This window comes from Panthera tigris, chromosome B1 (assembly GCF_018350195.1).
Source record: "Panthera tigris isolate Pti1 chromosome B1, P.tigris_Pti1_mat1.1, whole genome shotgun sequence".
NCBI lineage: Eukaryota > Metazoa > Chordata > Mammalia > Carnivora > Felidae > Panthera > Panthera tigris.
Window position 1 is genome coordinate 42,378,765 of NC_056663.1, and position 20,227 is coordinate 42,398,991.

Consider the following 20,227-nt stretch of genomic DNA (forward strand, 5'->3'; position numbering starts at 1 on the left):
TAAATAAATGTTAAGTAAGTTTTATTTGATTTGCCTAGCAAATTTAGCCCATTGTGACTCTACCTTATCTTAAAATATTAAATTTATATCCAGGAATTAAAAACAGTATACTATTTATATAAAAATATACCATTATATGTACAGAAAATATACTATTTTAGTAGTATAATATTTCTTCACTATCAAATGTTTTAAATCCATTAGATGAGCAAGTCTTTTTTAGCAGAGAAGTTTTAAAAAATACCAGCAATTTCTTTTTGCAAAAGGTTGTGTGGTTTCTTCAGAAAGTAAACATCGCATGTCCAAATTTTTGAAATGCAATGCCTTGTCCTTCATTAATTCACCAAATATTTATTGAATGTGTACTACATGCCATGCCAGACAATATCATGGTGAACAAAAGAAACACACAGTTGCTGCCCTCCTGATGTGCACAGACAGGTGCAGTGCCAGGCATTAAACACGGAGTCCTACAAATGGGCAAATAATTACGCTATGTGATGAACATCATGGTCTCATCTGGATGTGATTTCTGAAATGTAGCAACCATCATATGATCACGAAAGGAATGAGCCCAGGCTAGGATTAAATACCAAGGTTACAGAACAGAAATATGAATATGTGTGTTAACAGGGAGGCTTCATTTTGACCAGGATAGTTGAATGAATGAGATATGGGTGGTAAGGAGGTGTTATATACTTCTAATTACAATTCAGAGCTTTAGTTGGAATGTTCGAGGCTTCTTTTCATGCTTTAGGGACTTGAGAGTTATTCTATGAACTCTTCAAATTAATATACAAGAAGTTTGGAAGAAAGCTTGGAAATAAGCTGTCTCAATTATGTCTTCACCCATCACTGGGCAAACATCTCTATATACTAAAATTTCAAGCCAAACCAGTAAGTATGAACAGGGCATTAGCAGCAATCTAGCTAACAGGTAGCATTCCCTGATGATCTGAGCTCAGCGGTTCACTGGCTTCACATGTGGCCCTCCTTGGATTATTTTCTCACAGTTGAAGCTCAAGTTTGGCAACTGGCCTGGGCGATGATAGCACAGGGTTAGACTGCATGGACCCACTTTGTCTTCACTCTCTATGTATTTATATTGATTGATCCATATATCCACTTTGGGAATCCACCTAATCTACCACAAATCTGCTGTCTCTAGAGATGAATATTTAAAACTTTTGAGCAGCCATCTGGCTACATTATGTAGTAACTCATTACAGAGTACAAATAAAATACTAACAATTGAAACATGGGTATTGTTACTTGCAGGATACTGACCAGTCTTGTTAAAGAACTAAAATCATGTACTCTTGTTTATTTTTTCTTTTAAAAGATGGCAGAAAGTGGGGCACCTGCGTGGCTCAGTCGGTTGGGCATCCGACTTCGGCTCAGGTCATGATCTCACAGTCAGTGAGTTCAGGTCCTGTGTCGGGCTCTGTGCTGACAGCTCAGAGCCTGGAGCCTGTTTCGGATTCTGTGTCTCCCTCTCTCTCTGATCCTCCCCTGTTCATGCTCTATCTCTCTCTGTCTCAAAAATAAATAAAAACATTTAAAAAATTTAAAAGATGGCAGAAAGGACTGTCAGTCCCACTGCTATTAAAAAGCAAGGCCATCACTAGAACACAACTCTGATTTTATTTGTAAAAGAAATGAGCATCGGAGAACTTAGCAATCTCTTAAAGTTACATAACTACAAGAGCTATAACCCAAGTTACTGTCCCTTTGGTTGCACAGCATTACTGTATACCATGGTACAAGAGCATACATTTTGGAGCAAAACAAACCTGTGTTCAAATCCCACCCCCTGATCTAAGGCAAGTCACTTACACTCTTGTGGCTAAGTTTGCCCACTCCACATCTGCAGTATATCTTCCTCTTTCTTCCTTCCTACAAAATGCCATTTTGTTTAGTTTCTTGGGTGCATATTTAGGAAAAGTTTGTTTTTTTTTTTTTTCTAAAGGGGAGAAACAGCTTTTCTTCTGCTAAGCATGGTTTCATCTGGATGTGATTTCTGAAATGTAGCAACCATCATATGATCAAAAAAGGAATGAGCCCAAGAGAGAATTAAATACCAAGACTACAGAACAGAAATATGAAAAGAACCCAGATTCTTGACCCATCTTTGAACCATTAAGTTAAGTAATACCAGAGTTGCCCTACCTCTGAATTAACTACTATGTAGCATAGTCTATTTGTTGCTGTTGTTTAAGGTATTTGGTGGGGGGGGGGGGGGGATTGAGGGGTTCTGTTTCTTCCTGTTGAAAGCATCCAGCTACATGATACATTCAGAATACCACTCTAAATATAAATTTTGAATATCTAATTCCTTGATTTATTACATGAAGATCATAATTGCTGTTATCAATGAGTTGCTACAAGTTGATGAGATAATGTTTACAAATTATTTAACATGGTGTCTTGTACAAAGTAGAGTTCCATATGTGATAGCTACTATCTCCCCAGAGCTTTTATTACTTTTATTATTTTACCCTGCCTTCTGGGCACCTGGGTTGCTCAGTGGGTTGAACATCCCACTCTTGATTTCGGCTCAGGTCACAATCCCAGGGTTGTGGGATCGAGCCCTGTGTCAGGCTCTACACTGAGTGTGAACCCTGCTTAAGATTCTCTCTCTACTTCTGTCCCTTTCCCCAGCACACACACCCTCTCTCTAAAAGAAATCTTTTTTTTTTTTAATTTAAAAGTAAAAATAAAAAAAATAGAAGCATAACCTGATGTTAAATTGGAAATTACATTTCAGATACCGAGAAATGATAGATATCATATTTCAAGGTAAGATAATAGACCTAGGTGCAAAATCCCAAAGATTTTATGGATTTTTTTGTTGTTTTTAAAGCAGACCCACTTTTGAAACACTGGCCTACAATTACAGTAAAAAGCTTGAAGAAGGAATGTTCAGGAGTATTACCTTGGAGAAAGCTGTGATTCGAATTCTCCTGGCTACCTCAGACACAGAAACACTGCAGGTGGGAGAAACATTCCCTATCACTTCAAGTCAAGACAGAAATTTCAAGGAAACTAGTCAGAACGCTAAATATATGTGACCTGCAGGACATAACAGAATGGAGAGAGAGAGAGACAGAATTTTAAGTTCTGAGAAATATAAAGGGTGAAATAAGAACCCGCTACCTGCTGCTGGTAGATGAGCTGAAGAGAAGCTATATTGGGTTTGAATTTCTTTGGGGCAAAGGACACAGAAGTATTTCTAGTGAACTGGATATGGACTATCCATAAAAAAAAAACAAAAACAAAAACAAAAAACATATCTGGAATTTTCCAATAAGGCTACCAGCAAAGGCGATTTGGCTTCAACAAAGAGAGGCTGAAGTGTTGCTATCTTCCTAGAGACTAAGGAAGGAGAAATTGACAAGCCACAAAAGTGTAAATCATCCATGTCAAGAGAAGTGTAGTCAGCCAGGGATGCAGGACAGAAGAGTCTCTAAAGAATCTACGAAGGCAATCACACAAGACAGAAGCGTGTGAGCTCCTTTGCCAGCCCCAGAGGCATAGGGCCATGCCACTATAGCACTGTGAGAGGTCTCCAGCTCTCTTAGATCTCTCCCTCCAGCCCCGGCATGCCGCTGGCCTATTGCAAGTGGGAGAGAAAACCACTTCCAATGAAGATGGAACCTTTCACTATTGCATGGCTTTGGCATTCTAAGTGTTGAGTCTGTTTTGTGATATAAAGAAACTTTAGGCCTTTTAATTTCTTGGACCCTATCCAAGTTTTTATCTAGGAGTATGGAAAAAAATACCATGATGAGCAAGCTTAAAGGGAAAATAAAAGTCAAGTACAGTTGCTTATATGTTTATACCCCATGAGTTCAGCTTTTCGATGCACCAATTACACAATTTCCTATTATACACTCATTATGTGCTCTGCACTAAGATAAGTGTTTCAGAGATGAATAAAATCAGATACAATTACCATCTCACTAAATTGTATAGTGCTGAGGGTACCAAGAATGGCTCTTATCTGTTATTGCATCCACTATAACAGTTACCACAAGGTCTTCTTTCTGAAACTTTGCAAACTATTGATGGTGTAGGAATGGCAGTCAAAAAATAATTAGAAGTTCTGAGTGCTAGTTAAAGTTTTGATATGGAAAAGCATCAGTGAGACATGGCCTAACCATCCACCTTTCTGATGTTTCTTTTGCTTATGTGTAAATAGAGAGGGAATGGGCTGGATAAGTCATATAATACTTTCTAGGTTTAAAATTTTAAAATCTTATAGCAGCATTAGTCATAATAACCAAAAATTGGAAACAACCCAAATGTCCCTTAAGTGATGAATGGGTAAATAAAATGTGGTGTGTTCATACAATGGAATTTATTGGCAATGGAAGGGAATAAAGTACAGATGTATCCTCAGAGATATTGTAGGTTCGGTTGCAGACCACCACAATAAAGCAATTTTTGCAATAAAGCAAGTCTGATGAATTTTTTGGTTTCCAGTGCATATAAAGGTTATGTTTACATTACACTGTAGACTATGAAGTGTGCAAAGCATTATTTCTAATAAAATAATGTATGTACCTTAATTTAAAAGTATGTTATTGCTAAAAAATGCCAACCATTGTCTGACTTTCAGCGAGTCATAATCACTGGTCACAGACCACCATAACGAATATGAAAAGTAATGAAAAAATAATTATTTAACAAACAATGAAAAAACTTAAGATATGGTAAGAATTACCAATATGTGACACAGACATGACCTGAAAAATGCTGTTAGAAAAATAGCACCAGAGGACTCACTGGATGCGAGGTTGCCACAGACCCTTCATTCACGGAAAAAAAAAAAAGCAGTATCTGAGAAGTGCAGTCAGGCAGAGCACAATAAAATTAAGTGTGCCTGTATTGGTACATGCTATAACATGGATGAACCTCTAAAATACTATGCTAACTGAAACCAGCCAGACACAAAAGATCGTATATGATATATTTCCATCCCTATGACAGTCTGGGATAGGGAAATCTACAGATACAGAAAGTGGTTGCCCAGAGCTAGGGAAGGGGGATGAGCCAGAAAAGGGGGTGGCTGGGAAAGGGTATAGGGTTTTGTGAGAAGTGATAAGAATGTCTTCAAATTCACTGTTGTGTTGGCTGTACAATTCTGGGAATATAGTAAAAATCACTGAATTTACAAATTAGTGAATTTTCTGGTATGTGAATATAGGTCAATAGTGCTGTTTTGGGGTTTTTGTTTTTGTTTTGAGAGAGAGAGAGGGTGCAAGTGAGTGAAGGGCCAAAAGAGGGAAAGAAAATCCCAAGAGAGGCAGAGAGAGAGAGAGACAGAGAGACAGAGAGGTAGAGAGAGAAGTGGTGCTCACCTGAAGCAGGGCTCCAGCTCACCCAGAGGAGTCCAGCCCAATGTGGGACTCGAACTCATGAACTATGAAATCATGACCTGAACCAAAGTCAGATGCTTAACAACGAAGCCACCAGCCACCTGTGCTATTGTTGTTTTAATCTATGATTTCTATGTATAAATTAGAGGAAAATGTCATAAAACACATTGAGTTAAATAATGTAGGAAGAGCTCAGAGGAAGTGAATGTGATAAATTTATTTTCTAATAACATCATACCCATTAAAAGAGAGGATATCTTTGTTAATATTTTTATTTGTTGCATCTCAGTAATATATGTAATCTATAATTAGGTATGATTTATCAGAAAGAAAAAAACTCTTTAACTCATAGTACTACTTAAGTTCTGAGAGTAAAACTGTTCTCATCATTAATGGGTGAATAATTAAAATATACAGGTGTTCTTAAATTTAGTTTTTTAAAATTTCTTTTAGCTTTTTTAAAGGTGAAAATAATTTCACCTTGATTTTCTATTAAGGAGAAAGAAAAAGGACACATGTATTGAGCTCCTACTATACACTAAGCTTTCTACCGAGTTTACATATATCATCTGATTTACTCCTCATAGCCACACTAAACAAAGGTAGAATTACCCCAATATCACAGAAGAATAACTTGATGCTTAGAAAGCTACATTATTTACACAAAGATGAGCATCAGCACTCAGTACGTTTGGATTTAATTCTAAGTTATTAAACTTAAAAAAAAAAACAGAAATTGATGTAAGTTTCAACTATCTCTGTCTTTATCTCTGCAATAACTCTCTCTATAACCTGTCACATTCAGTATAAACTCCCCAGCCTAGCACTTGATGCCTTTCCTAACCTGGCCCTATTTCTTATTCTCTCTCAGGACTTGGGTCATAAATTCTTAAACCTATCATGGTATTTTCTTACTGTCCATCAGCTAGAATTTCCTTCCCACTTAGATAAGTTCCATCTTTCCTTAGTGGAAGATGGTAGCTTGAAGTCAAGTGTGTATTCTGACCTGTCTGAACATATTTGCTAAATGATGGACAAGGCCTTCAGAGCTGAATTTTCATGAATAATTGGGGCTGGAAGAGGGGAAGAGACATAGCACATGGGTTTGAGACAATACTTGCCCCCTTCTAGGCCCATGGACTAATACTGAGCTCTATGAAGAGAGGGATATCAGCAGAAGCAATAAACAGCTCTTTTCTTGAGAAGCCACAGCATTCAAGAACCCAAAGGGTTTTCTTCAATACCCAAAGGTATTGTAAATGGGAAAGGTTGAGGTATGTTCATATCCTCAGGGAGGGGAAGAGGAGGGGAGTTCTCCTGATCCTTCAAAATGCCAGTGTCTCTAGGTGAAAGTATCACTCAGTGCCAGCAGGCATTGTTGGCTCCATACCTTTGTTCTGCATAGTTGTGGGAAGAGCAACAATGTCACTAGGAGTGATGAGTGACCACTCCTAAGTGACCTCACAGCTGACCAACATCAACAAATACGAACCTATAGACCTGAGAGACCAGGAAGCACACATGAAACTGTCTCTGTTGATTCACAGAAATACTTGGATGAGATTTTGCAAGGGACCAAGTTCCTATAATGTGAGAGAGCACAAGTCAGTCAAGTTGAATTTAATATCGTTAATGTGACTCACTAGCATGCATAGGTGATAGAAGGCAGGGGAACACTGAATAATAATTTGAATTCTAGCCACTCCACCAAATGTATCTGTCACTCTACTCCATGTTTCTCTCTTCTCCACCTTGTATTGTTCTCTTTCTTTTGTGCAATCTTTTACAGATAAATAGAAATTCATCAGGGCTAGTAGTCTTACACGTTGCTTTCTTTATATTGGTCAAAATGCCTAGCTTCAGGAGTATTTACTCCAACTTTTCCAGTTTATGGTCACAGCTCATAGAAGTTAAGTCACTTCCCTAAGTTACATCATATAGCTCAAGTGAGATGGAACACCTGAAGGGTATTCAGGCTGTCCTAATTATAAATCTTTTTTAAAAAAATTATTCTACATTCTCTACCTGTTAATTCACTCATCTTGCCCAAATGCAGCTGGAAGTGCTATTAAGCAGCAAAATGGCTAAAGGCAGCTAGTCTAATGGAAAAGGAAAGGTTATTAACAATGATTAGGTATCTACTCTGTATAAGGAACTGTTCTAAGTAATTTCCCATTTAATTTTCTTGGTCTTTATAACAACTCGTATAGATGGTACTATCATTTTATGAATCTAGGTCTGTCTGATTAAAACTCCTTGCTGAAGAAACCACAAAGCATGCCATTGATCTTTGAATAATCAAGAGGCACCATGAACATACAACTTTCTTGTGTCTGAGTTTTCAAAGATGTGTAGATATCATCACAGTTCAAGTAGCAAAGATCTGTCAAGCATCTCTCTAAAGTGCATACTTCCCAAAGTAAACCCAGTGGCTATTAAGATTTGACCATAGATTTTGCCAAGAGATTGGGATGAACCCAGAAGAGATAGTGTGAAGAATTCTTAAATTCCTATCACATGTGTATAGTTTCTATGTTAGCAAGGAAGCAGCTTTGATCTAAGGAACAGATAACCCAGGAAGTAATTTAGAATTCTTCAGCATATCTATAGCATCCTCAGGGCAGAACATAAGGGCATGTCTGTTATTTTGATTCACGTGAAAAGAGCAACATGGGCTCCAGGCAGTGCTAAATTTTTTAGCTTCCAATTTGAACAGGGCAGGAAGTAGCTAAAGATTAACAAAGTAAACAAACTTGTTTGCTGTATAAACCTATGGGTAAGTTTGAGGCTAACTGCAGGAATTCTGAACTCTTGGGTTTGTGCTGTGTGGTTTCCATAACAACTAATGACAGAAAATGAGGCAAACCGGCATGACTCATGAAATGTTTCTGTCCGGTTCTCAGAGGCCAAATTTGGTCATTGGGAGAACTTTAAGAATACAATCATCTCTTTCTTACTAATCACACTCAAAGGGCAAAGTGTTCCTCAGCCGGAGAAGCTCTCTCCACCAGCCACCAAGGCAGCAGGCCCATTCATCTGTGGGGAACAATGGGGGGGGGGGTCCCTACAAGTCACACTTGGCTAACCCCTAAAAGATGGTACACATCTGCATGTCGAAGAACGTCAGAGTGTGCATGGAGACTGACTTGGGCCAGGGCCACTGGGAAATGGACAGCAATTTTTAGCGTGAGGGTCAGTATTACTGCATGAGCCAACTTCACTTCTATTGGATCAGGGTGGAAGTGGATGTAAGGAAGAGAATGAGGGGGCTGTTCTAGGTCTTAAAAGAAAGTCTGAGGTTTACAGTGTGCAAATCACCTCCCCACCACCTCTAGCCTACCACTGCTGTAAGTCATTACCAGGGCTCTCTCTCTGTCTTCACTCTCTGCTGACCTGTTTTGCTATATTCCACGGATTTTGCACACAGCCTCTCTCTTTGATGGATTCTTTTCCTGTTCTGTACCTCTAGTCACCTTTTCCATCATTTTTATCTTTTCCACATCACTGATTAGGGTCTCCCTTAATGCTCATTGCCACTATGATTCCCTTACCTTCTCCATTTGCCCCTTAGCCTATCCACTTTGCACATGGCAACCACGGTGCACTTTTAAAAATATGTGCCCAATTTGCATCCTTCTCTGTGAAATACTTCACTGACTTTGCGTCGCTTGAAGAGTGAAGTCCAAACTGCACGAGCTCCACCCCAGACACCAGGCTTGTCTTCTCTGCCAAGCTGCCAAACCAGCTCTTGTATCAGAACCTTTGCATGCCCAGACCTTTCACACACTCAGGCCCTCTGTCTCTTCCTCCCATCCTTCACCTGCTTGAGATATCTTTTAGATCTCACTTAGAAGTCCTTCTCTTAGTAAGGCCCAACATAAATGAGGTCCTCCTTGATACTGTCTTTCATAGCAATCTATACTTCAGACCTATCACCATATTCTGAAATGATATATTTATTTATATCTGTGACTTCTACTTACTCATGCAAACCCAACTTCTTATCCACGCCTAGCACAGTATCTGGCTACACATATAGGAGTATGTAGAAACGATATACTATATACAGAGCACTTACATTGAATTTGACTCCTCTCACTTAAACAACAGTGGGGGGAGGTGTAGGAACTTTGAGTATTAGTGGAGTATTAACTCTCCTAGGTACTGCTTGTCCTCAGGTAAAAGAACAAAAACACAGCACGCAAAAGATCTCCCTTACCTCACGATGTTTGGACCCTGATGAATCACGGGGAAGGCTATTCAGAGAAGGTTTGTGATGCAAGATCTCCATTATTTTATGCACAGAGGAAACCACCACACTTGTTCTGGCGAACCCTGGTTTTGAATCATTTCCTGTTCACTCTGGAAACGCCTTGAGTGCGGACCAGACTTACTTGTGACAGATGTCAGTCCTTAGCAGGTTGATTTGCCTCTGTGACATCAGTTCTGCACTGCCGATTAACCTCCATAATCCAAGTGCATTTCTCAGGGAAGCCCTGGGGTTTGAAATTGGTGAGTCAGTTTGAGACTGGCTAACACTGGAGGTCAAAGAGGAGTTCCCTGAAAAACATTTGGCATGGTGATAATCTGCCTTTATTTTTTCTAGAGCAGTGGTAAAATTACAGAACAAGTTCATTCAGAAGGAATTTTAAACATAATACAAGATGAAAAGTGAAGTCTTTGGAAACTGAAATGTTGATAGTTTCTGTTCCAATGTCTTCAGATGGAAATAAGGATAAAGGGATTGAGAGCAAGAGGACTAGAAATGATTAAACAAGTCCTTGGGTAGCTCATTCATTCGAGAATGAGCCTCTAAAATAGGTGAAATTCTCTCCATTATAAAATGAGAAAAATGAAACCAAAAGGTTAAGTGACTTGCCTGGTGTCACAGAGCAAGGGAGCGACGGAGCCTGGGTAGAAACGCAGTGTGGCTCCTTCAGGCCAGATCCATCTCAGGGGGATCCAGACTTGCATTTAACCCAAAGAAACAGTTCACTTCCATATCCAGTATAATCGAAATGTTGAGAAACAATGTGAAAATGTTTTCCTTTCTAAAATATTAAGTTAGAATAATTGGAATGAAGTGTGCCATTCTCTTTATTGGATAACAGGCTTTAGCATAAATCATGGAAGTGACATTTTTGTAACTCAAAAGCAGTCAAACATTGGCAATTTCAAATTGCATTCATCTTGAGTTTTCTGTGTCTCCTGACATTGCTGTAGTTTATTTCTATTTTTAGCACTTAACACATTGCCAATTACATAGTAGAAACCCAGTAAATGTTTATTGAGGGAATGAACAAAGCGAAGTTATGCTAGCTGAGATACAGACATCCTTGCATGTTACACTTTTTACACAGAGATAAAATAGATAGTAGAGGGGCACCTGAGTGGCTCAGTCAGTTAAGTCTCTGACTCTTGATGTCTGCTCAGGTCATGGTCTCACGGCTCATGAGACGGAGCATGAGACGGAGCCCAGCACTAGGCTCTGCACTGACAGCAGATCCTGCTTGGAATTCTCTCTCTTCACCTCTCTCGGCACCTCCCCTGCTCATGCATAAGCCCTGCAGGCACACACACACTCTCTGTCTCTCACTCTCCCTTTCTCTCTCAAAATATATAAATAAATAAACTAAAAATAAATAAATAAATAAATAAATAAATAAATAAATAAAATAGATGGAAGCTTTCTAAAAGTATCTGGTACATGTGGGGTCCAGGGTCAGGAAGACAAGTCAGACCTCCCACGTTCACGTGAGACCTTGGACAAGTTATTTATCTGCTCTGGTGCTGAGTTCCTCAGCTGTAAAGTGGGGCTGACAGTAGATACCTGCCAGCATTATTTCCCCGATTGAATGAAATTCCATTTCTACCAAGCCAATCTTACACTGGGTTCTCAGCAGTGCAGTATTATTCCTCCTCTGAAATCACCATTTAAAATTAATTGTTACTACATAATTCTTCAGGGAAAAATGTGGATTCCTAAAAAGTTTTTTGCTTGTGACTCTGTCTTCAGCTAAGCCACAGTGATTAAAATGCTTATAAGGCAATGGAACGTGTCAAATTATTTTTTAAATGACCGTTCAAGTAAAAATATAGAAGGAAGCAATATTTCCCAAGTATGAATTGCACGAATACCTTAATATACTAGTACAGCCTGGTAATATCAACAAGTTCCAGAAAATAAAAATTTAGTTGCTTTTTCTCTGTGGGAGAGGTATCTTTGTAATAAGAAATTCTATTTTAATGCTGTGAAAGGGTAAACTTCCTGTGTTCTGAGTTCATTATCATTGCTCCGCCCTGTGAAGATGATAATGGTCAGCAAAACAGAGCTATTTTGGTACCAAGTAAGGCTGCAAAATCTTCCTCATCAGCAAAATTGAAAGGAGAGGCAAGGAAAAAGCTTTTATGTTTGCAATTAAATGGGTCTCCTTTGATATTTAATAGTAAAAAAAAAAAACAAAAAACAAAGCCTTTTGTTGATTTAAAACAATCTGTAATTTAAGGAAAAAGACAATTCACATGGAAAAATATCTTAAATTTTGCTTTATTGCTACGAAGATACACTTAGTGCAAAAAAGTTAACATATATTCTTCACAGGGGAAGACCTTCAGATTATTTTTGGCCCTTCTTTTCTTGAGTGGAAATACCCGGAATATTGTTCATTTGTTTGTTTTTACTTTATCACAAAAAAGAAAAAATGAACATCATAACATAGGTTTCATTTTTGGGGGGTTAATATTGTGTTTTTTATTTTAAGGAATTGAAATTCAGTACCTATTCTCTTTATTTACCATTTAACAAAAATTTTTATTTACTACATGCAAGACACAGCCCTCAGCTCTGAGGATCCAGTGACCTACAAGACAAAGTGTCTTGTCTTCATCAAGCTTATATTCTAGGGGACCTTCTCCCATCCTGATAACTATGATCCATGTTTTATTGTAATTCTTGGTGACACATTAGTAAAATGACCTGGCTTCTCTATGTATTCTGACCTGCTCTACCTACACGGAGTAGGGCATACACACAAACATACACACACATTTATTCCATATGCAAGCATATTTTGAGTTCAATTCAAATTCAACCGAGCGAGTATTTATTAAGGCCCTATTCTGTAACAGACACCAGCCTGGAGTTTGGATGAGTTAGATCAAGTCTGAGTGAGTTAGACCATGTCTTTCCCTCAAGGAGCTCACAACTGGGGAAAACGCTGATGCACAACCCTGAAGTTTAGAAGCTACTTCCGCTCGCTGGGCAAACATTTGACTCAGACCATAAGGGACGGAGAGGATTTGAGTGTGTGGAGGAAAGGGTGTTTCACGGCCACCACTGTGGTCCTGCTGCATTGGCATCTCCTGGGAGCTTTTCAGTAATGCAGAATCCCTGGCCTCCACTGACCTCCTAAGTCTTCTGAGTCTTAACAAGATTCCCGGGTGATTTGTAGGCACATGAAAGTTTGGGAAGCTCTGGGTTAGAACACAGAGGATGAGGCATGTGGGGTCTGAAGGTAGTGCCTGGGGCCAGCGAGGCCACAGCACACAGCAGGTGTGAGTGACTGCCAGGTGCACAGAGTGTGAGAAAAGATTATAGTGGAGTCAGCGTAGAAATCTCCAGTCAGACTAGGGCATGAGCAAATTCCAGTTATCAATGCTTCCCTGGGCACAAGCACACTCTTCCTCTTCTAGGTTATTATTGCTATCTTGTGTATTTTTCGTTGGTAGTGTTTACTGCCCTAAGTTATCATTACTTGTTTATGTATCCGTCCTCCTCCTGCCCTTCCCCCAACTGCATGGCAGATATTTTCAAGCAGAACCTATTCATCTTGTGTCCCTTGAGCCATGTTTTCAGAAATGATTGAACTGACCTAGTAAGTTCTAGCTATGCCATCATTAAGAGGAGGCCATAGCTTATTCCCAAATTATGTACAGTTCAAAATTGTAGTTAGACAAAGCTGTCAAACATATATTTATTTGTTTGTTTGCTTACCTACTTAGTTATTCAATACTGATTTTACAGAATTCCCGGCATTTCCTGCCTTCCCTTCCTGGTACCTGCGATTTTTCTTTTCTCCTGTCTCTCAGCCTCTCTGTCCCTTTGCCCATCTTACTGCTCTGGCCAAAGTGTTTGGTTGTTGATTAGGTCATCAGCAACATTCTCTGCATATGGATCACCTTCTCAACAGAAAGTAAGATTTCTACTTCCACTGACACCTTAAAAATATTACTAGCAATGAATGGCAGAGGATGGTGGGGAGAATGGCTAGCCGGTGTAGGAGGAGTTAAGGCTCACTGAGTGCTTCCTAAGAAATGAGTTCTGATCCAGAACAAGAAGTGGAATTCACAGAGGGAGAACCAGGGCGAGGGTGTTCCATAAAGACAGAGTGAGTGAAAATGTCAGAGAGGAATGCTTTATAACACATTGTTGGTGATAATTCATCTGGACTGTAATGAGTGTCAAATAAATAAACAGTTTTTTATTGAGTCCATGTGAAGGAGATGAGGTAGAGACATTAAGAGAGATGGAGTCATAAAATGGTTTGCATGCCAGGCTGATGGAGTTGGACTTGATTCTGTAGGCAGTGGGTAGACTTTGAAAGTTTTGAGCAGGCAAGTGATGTGTATGGAGTGGCAAATTAGAAAGTTAAATCTAGCTATCATGTAAAGGGCACACTGAGAGGTAAAAGCTGAAGGTAAAAGGTAATGACCTCCATCAACAACAACAGTGCTCTAGTGGACTGTGATAGAGGTCCAGGCAGGGTGACCAGGACATTGGGAGGTCCAGGCAGGGTGACCAGGACATTGGGAGGTCCAGGCAGGGTGACCGGGGCATTAGGAGGTCCAGGCAGGGTGACCGGGGCATTGGGAGAAAATGACTTATTAGGGAAATAACACTGAGGATTAAGCCAGTGTGCCTCCAAGTTCTGTTGGTGTCTCCTCTCAAAATATCTCTAAAATCCAACTACTTCTTTCCATCTTCACTCCCATGCACACCAATCTGGGCAACTGCAGTAGCATCCTAAAAAGCTGTGTACTCTCATGCTACTGCTACCCACCAGCCCTTTCTACAAAATACTGCCAGACTGACCTTTTAAAGACACAAACCAGAATATTGCCTTTCTCCAGCTTGAAATTCTTCAGTGGCTCCATTTACATGATAACAGAATGCAAAGTCTGTAACCTGGCCCCAGAGGATTCAGCCCTGTTTCTGTCTCCATTTCCAGCACAAGCCATTCTTTCCCCTACTCTCTGGGCTCCAGCAACACCAACTTGTTTTCATTTTCTTGGACTAGTTATGCTTTTCCAAACACAAAATCTTGTCATAAACTAGTCCCATTCTTTGAAATTCTCTCTTCTTTATCATTTGTCAGAATAACTTCTACTTATCCTATACACTGAGATTTATATTGCAAGCAAGCCCTTTGGTCATAGTTTACACCAGTAGTACTTTGAAAGCCCCTAAAAATAATTAGGAAATTGAATAATGCCAACATTTCAAGAAAGGGGAATACTCTTAAGTTTTGTTATAAAAATCCATCCCACATTTAAAAAAAATTATGTTTATTTATTTTTGACGGAGAGAGACAGAGCATGAGTGGTGGACAGGCAGAAAGAGGCACGGAATCTGAGGTGGCTCCAGGGTCTGAGCTGTCAGCACAGAGCCTGAGGCGGGCCTCAAACTCACAGACTCTGAGATCTTGACCTGAGCCAAAGTCGGGGGCTTTACTGACTGAGCCAACCAGGCACCCCCATCCCACATTTTAAAACTTTTTTTAATGTTTATTTATTTTTAAGACAGAGCATAAGCAGGGGAGAGCAGAGAGAAGGGGGGACAGATGATCCAAAGAGTCTGAAATCTGACAGCACAGACCCTGATGAGGGGTTCAAACTCTCAAACTGCAAGATCATGACCTGAGCTGAAGAGTCAGTTGTGGGGCACCTGGGTGGCTCAGTCAGTTAAGCATCTGACTTTGGCTCAGGTCATTGTCTTGCAGTTGCATGAGTTTGAGCCCTGTGTCGGGCTCTGGGCTGACATCTCAAAGTCTGGAGCCTGCTTTGGATTCTGTGTCTCCCTGTCTCTCTCTGTCCCTCCCCTCCCCCACTTGTTCTCTCCCTCTCTCTCTCTCTCTCTCTCTCTCAAAAATTAAAAAAAAAACATTAAAATTATTTACGAGTCAGATGCTTAACTGAGCCACGCAGGCACCACAACTATTTTTGAAATTATAGTAAAATATACATTTTACTCTAAAATAGTAAAAAATGTACTATTGTAGCCATTTTAAGAATATAATTCAAGAGCATGGAGTATAGTCACATTGTTGGGCAACCATCATCACTATCCACCTTCAAAACTTCTTCTTCTTTCCAAACTGAAACTGTACCTATTAAAAAACAAAACAAAACAAAACAAAAAACCTCTCTACTCCTTGCTCATCCAAGGCTCAATCTCTGAATTTGAGCGCTCTAGATATCTCAATAAGTGGCATCAAACAGTACTTGTCTTTTTGTGACTGGCTTATTTCACAAAATAATGGCTTATTTCACTGAATAATGTCTTCAGTATTCACTAGTGTTGTAGCATGCATCCAAATTCCCTTCCTTTTTAAAGTTGAATGATATTTCACTATATGTGTATACCACATTTTGTTTATCCATTTATCCATCAATGAACATTTGGGTTGTTTCTATGTTTTGGCTATTGTGTTTTGGATAACACTATTTTGAGCATGGGCATACAAATACATGTCAGAATCCTTGCTTTTAATTATTTAGGGCATATGCCCGGAAGTGGAATTGCTGGATCATATGGTAACTCTGCACTTAATTTTCTAAGGAAACGCCATACTGTTTTCCACAGTGGCTGCACCATCTGCCATCCCCACCAGAAATGCACAAGGATTCCAATTTCTCTACATTTTCATCCACAACTTATTATTTTCTGTTTGTTTGTTTGTTTGTTTGTTTGTTAATGGTAGCAATCCTAATCGGAGTGTAGTCGATACTTCATTTTATAAACAGTTATAGATTCAGGTATTAGAAGGCCTATAATCTCATTTAGTCTCAGTCTTTAGTCTCAGTCTCTTACATTATTAAGAGGGCTGAAACCAGCAAGTTAAGTGACCATGACCCAGGTCAGAATAGGGAGAAAACCAACTCTCCCGATTTCCAATGTTTCATTGGAGCCTCTGGAAATTGGGGAATCAAAAGTGTTTAGCATCAGAGTAAAGGGTACATCAGGGCTGAAATCAAATCAAATATGGGATTGAGAGGTAAAATTCTTATCTGGTACTTCCCTGAATTCTTATGAGGCTAGAACAACATTGGAAAAGTTGGTGACCCTCCCAGACCCTCAGTTTCCTCATCTATAAAATGGGGATAATAAAACTTGCCTTGCAAAAATATTGAAAAGATTAAAAGTATTCAGCATCCCGCTTGGCCCTGACACTGTGAAGGGACTGAACAAAACTCTCATTTTTCCCTCAACTGCCAATATCCAATGTAATAGCAGGCACTTGTTAGGTGCTAAACCAAGGCTTGCTAACTTGACTTGCTTTAACAAGAAGCAGGGTCTAAAACTGCCTTAGGCTTAGTTTTATTCTGGTAATTTCTTTCCAATTTCAGGTGGGTTCCAACAAAAGGTCAGAGGAACAACAGAAGCAGATGGCCTTCCTGAAGCGCCTGCCAGAGGAATTCGTTGTGTGTCTTGGGGGTGACGTCTCCACCCATCACACAGCTCAGAGGCTCAAGGGCAGATCCCCAACATTGTCCATGTCCCTTCCTGAGCACTCCCTGGTGCAGACTACAAGTCTGACAAGGAAAATATGCTGTGATCATCACAAGGGGAGAAAGCAGCTGCTCTAAGGTGGAGTCTATTGTCAAGGCTCTCCTGGTAACAAAAAGAGGAAAAGGCCTATCAAAGCATTTCCTGCCCACAGGAGCCATGTGCTTCCATTAATTCTTCTCCCCAGTCAGTCTGTCTCCCTCAGGCTAATGTCTCTCCATGTCGACCATCCCAGAGAACAGAACAGGCATTTTTAGCACTTAATTTTACACCCATTCCAAACTGTGGTTTTTAACGAGAAAGACTAGCTTGGATGTTCTGTGATGTGTACATACACATTTTCGTAGGGAATGAAAGAGTGTGGTTGGGGCAGTTAGGATTTTTCAGAATTCTGCCCATACCTGTCAACTGCTTTGGCAACAAGGAGGTGAAGTTGCTGCCTTCCTGCACTATTGAGGGATTCGAAAAAAACAATGAATATTCTCTTGAGTGTGACATTGGTAAAATTTACACTTTATGGAAGAGATTAGCTAGCCATGGGAGTCAGTGGAAAAATATTCCCAAATGAATAATTTTTGTGAACCAATTTACTAGCCATGAGAGTAATTAAAAAAAAAAATCTAAATAAGTGAGTGCGTTTTGCAGACTGATCTGGATTTAATCTCAGGGAAGCAGGCCTGGTGTGTGACTCTTATGATTAGGTAATGTGTAGTTTCTTATACTGCACCCCTCTTCTGGAAAGGGTAATGTTACAAAGAAGGTGAGTGGTGAGCATGGTGTGTACAAATAAGGGAGACCGAAAGGTAGAATTTGGCAAATGACTATCTAGCCCTTTCATGGTGAGATCTCTTATGTGCTGATATGGTAGATGCAAAAACCAGTGGAGAAAAATCAAGGTGCCCTAGCCAGCATCCTGCCTGTCACCAGACATGGGAGTGAAGTCATAGTACAAGATCTAGCCAATGGATGGCCTGGCAACTGACCACAGATGTATGAGAGAACCTACCAGAGAATGGCTGAGGACAGGCCAGAAGAACCCCCGGGGCTGCCCCACAGAAGCAGGAGCTAAATAGAACTCTTGTCAGTCTAAGTCACTAAGTATGGGGATGGTTTGTTCCATAGTCAAAGCTAAATGTTGCGGTGGTCAGTAAGTAGTAAGAAGTCTCTGCTGTGAGGCTAGTTCTCCAAACCTTAACAAAGATGAAATCGTCCTCAGGACACTCTCCCTTTGTTTTCACTAATCACTTGTCCTCCAGCTTGGCAGTTAAATTTCTCCTATGAATGAATAAGTCGGTAGTCCTTGTTTATATTGTGGACTGCAAACTTAAATAGGATGAGTGAGTCTTTCTGAGTCTCTCAATCTCGATGCCCATGGTATTGAGTCTCTGGTCTTTCTTGGCCAAGGGGCAGTTTTCCACAGTGACACACCCAGCATGTCCCTGTCCTGCCCAAGCTAGCTACCAGCTTTGTGACATTTGTCTAGAATTTTCACAAACCCCTTATGACAGCAACATTGAACTGTTACATCCAAAGACAAAAAGATTCAGCTTCTTACATTGGTTTTAAAATAATAAGAAAAAGCTGTAAAAGAATTAAAGTTCACCGAAATAGGTGTGAAATCTAATCAGCAAGATACAAGATCCTGGTCTTGACATCTTTCAAGAATAATGAGGATTCCATTTGCTAGGCTGGGTAATCATGGAAGAATCACATGTGCCCTCTTGATTCCATAAGAAAGGTGAAGGTGCCAGTATCTGTGACATCCAAATGTATGCAGAATAAAAAAATAACACTTGTTTGTGCCTACTCAATGTGACTGATCAATTTAAAGTTAAAAACCAGATACTCAGATTGTTAGTTTGCTACATACTATCCCACATTTACTTGGCTGACTTATTTTAGTCAATTAAATGATTGTTCATTGACATGTTAATATTATCTTAATTGTTGGTATGATATATATATATATAAATATACATTTTAAATATATATAGAAATGTATAGAAATGTATGTATATATATATATATATATATATATATATATATATATATATATTTCCCATCGAAATTAGCTAATAAGCAATGGCATTTGATTCCTAAAAACATGTTGCAGGCTTTATTCTGCAAAGGTTCCCACACTTCTCATGCACAGATTATGGAACTCTAAATCTGTTCTATTCATTCTGAATTCCTTGCTATATAAGGTAAGATATATAGAATTACATTTGTGCTCAGCACAGTCTGTTTTCAGTCTGTATTTATCACTTGGAGTTTTTCAACCTTTCTGCTCTCATCCCCTCCTACTTCACACTTACCCAAATGAAATGCCAAAGTTGTGGCAGTGACTGGTTATATACTAGGACTCTGAAGCTAGAAAGAGAATGGAGGAAAACAAGAACTTTTTAGTTTTAGACCATAACCAGAGATACAAAAATTATGTCAAGAACAACATGATCAGCAAACTCAGTTCACAGATGTTCGCAGAACTTGCTCACTTCCACTGAACATTCTGAAGCCATTCATGTATAATGAAAAGTAAACAAAGTGCTTAGTGGCAGAAATGCACCATGGCAGAATGCCTTCCTGACATGACTCTTAACATGAACTATGGCTTGTGCCAGGGTTCAGTCACTTAACACTAAAGGGCCTCTGTTGGCTACTCTCCTTTGAGATGTTAAGGAGACAAAAAGGATGCAGATGATTGCATGTTCATTTCATATATTAATAAGTTGATACATCACATCAAACATTTTATGTTTATGTGAAGTGTGTGCATTCATTCAACAAACATTTAGTAAGTGTCTAACCCATGTTACGCTCTGTGGTAGATGCTTTGTAATGTTCAGTAATAAGCAAAGCACCATCCCTGTCCCCAAGGATCTTACCCTATAAGTACTTAATTTCTGACCATTTTTACATACATTCTTTTATTTTGTGCTTGTAGCAATCACAAGAAATAAGTACGGAGGTGTTATGAGTTGAATTGTGTCCCCTCTATATTCATATATTAACATCCAAACACCTAGTACCTCAGAGTGTGGCAGTATTTGGAGATCCAGCC

The 20,227-nt window shown here is 39.4% G+C and overlaps 1 long non-coding RNA gene across 1 annotated transcript; it reads right to left on the reverse strand.

Moving 5' to 3' along the window:
• Nucleotides 1-16,961: 16,961 nt before the first annotated feature.
• Nucleotides 16,962-18,604, reverse strand: LOC122237624. Its single transcript, XR_006216209.1, has 2 exons — nucleotides 18,357-18,604; nucleotides 16,962-17,271 (listed from the first exon to the last, which is right to left on the reverse strand). It is a non-coding gene; the product is annotated as an uncharacterized LOC122237624 (long non-coding RNA).
• Between the last annotated feature and the right edge of the window lie 1,623 nt (nucleotides 18,605-20,227).